Raw genomic sequence first — 1,278 nt, 5'->3', positions numbered from 1 at the left:
CTCTTCTATTGAAGGGTTCTCAGGATCATAAGCTTCTTCCTCAGATGAAGCTTCCTTAGTACTGCTTGGTGCATTTTGCATTCCAGACAGACTTTGAGAAATCATATTGACTTGTTGAGTCAATATTTTGTTCTGAGCCAATATGGCATTCAGAGTGTCAATCTCAAGAACTCCTTTCTTCTGACTAGTCCCATTGTTCACAGGATTTCTTTCAGAAGTGTACATGAATTGGTTATTTACAACCATTTCAATCAGTTCTTGAGCTTCTGCAGGCGTCTTCTTCAAATGAAGAGAGCCTCCAACAGAGCTATCCAAAGACAGCTTGGACAGTTCAGAGAGACCATCATAGAAAATACCTATGATGCTCCATTCAGAAAGCATGTCAGAAGGACACTTTCTGATTAATTGTTTGTATCTTTCCCAAGCTTCATAGAGGGATTCTCCTTCCTTCTGTCTGAAGGTTTGGACTTCCACTCTAAGCTTACTCAATTTTTGAGGTGGAAAGAACTTTGCCAAGAAGGCATTGACTAGCTTTTCCCAAGAGTCCAGGCTTTCTTTAGGTTGAGAGTCCAACCATGTTCTAGCTCTGTCTCTTACAGCAAAAGGGAATAGCATAAGTCTGTAGACCTCAGGGTCAACCCCATTAGTCTTAACAGTGTCACAGATTTGCAAGAATTCAGCTAAAAACTGATGAGGATCTTCCAATGGAAGTCCATGGAACTTGCAATTCTGTTGCATTAGAGAAACTAATTGAGGCTTAAGCTCAAAGTTGTTTGCTCTAGTGGCAGGGATAGAGATGCTTCTCCCATAGAAGTTGGGAGTAGGTGCAGTAAAGTCACCCAGCACCTTCCTTGCATTGTTGGCATTGTTGTTGTTTTCGGCTGCCATGAGTTCTTCTTCTTTGAAGAATTCGGTCAGGTGCTCTAAAGAGAGTTGTGCTTTGGCTTCTCTGAGCTTTCTCTTCAAGGTCCTTTCAGGTTCAGGATCAGCCTCAACAAGAATGCCTTTGTCTTTGCTCCTGCTCATAAGAAAGAGAAGAGAACAAGAAAATGTGGAATCCTCTATGTCACAGTATAGAGATTCCTTTAGGTGTCAGAGGAAAAGAAGAGTAGAAGACAAAAGTAGAAAATTCGAACTTATCAAAGGAGATGGAGTTCGAATTTTGCATTAAGGGATAGTGTTAGTCCGTAAATAGAAGGATGTGAGAAGAAGGGAAGTGATTTTCGAAAATTAAGTAAAAAAAATTTTGAAAACATTTTTGAAAAACATTACTTAATT

The 1,278-nt window shown here is 39.9% G+C and overlaps 1 non-coding gene across 1 annotated transcript; it reads left to right on the top strand.

Moving 5' to 3' along the window:
- The first annotated feature begins 375 nt into the window (after positions 1-375).
- Positions 376-483, top strand: LOC112804539 (small nucleolar RNA R71). The gene has a single exon (XR_003203151.1). It is a non-coding gene; the product is annotated as a small nucleolar RNA R71 (small nucleolar RNA).
- Positions 484-1,278: the final 795 nt, after the last annotated feature.

The sequence above is a fragment of the Arachis hypogaea genome, chromosome 5 (assembly GCF_003086295.3).
Source record: "Arachis hypogaea cultivar Tifrunner chromosome 5, arahy.Tifrunner.gnm2.J5K5, whole genome shotgun sequence".
Lineage (NCBI taxonomy): Eukaryota > Viridiplantae > Streptophyta > Magnoliopsida > Fabales > Fabaceae > Arachis > Arachis hypogaea.
This window is presented reverse-complemented; position numbering and strand designations above follow the sequence as displayed.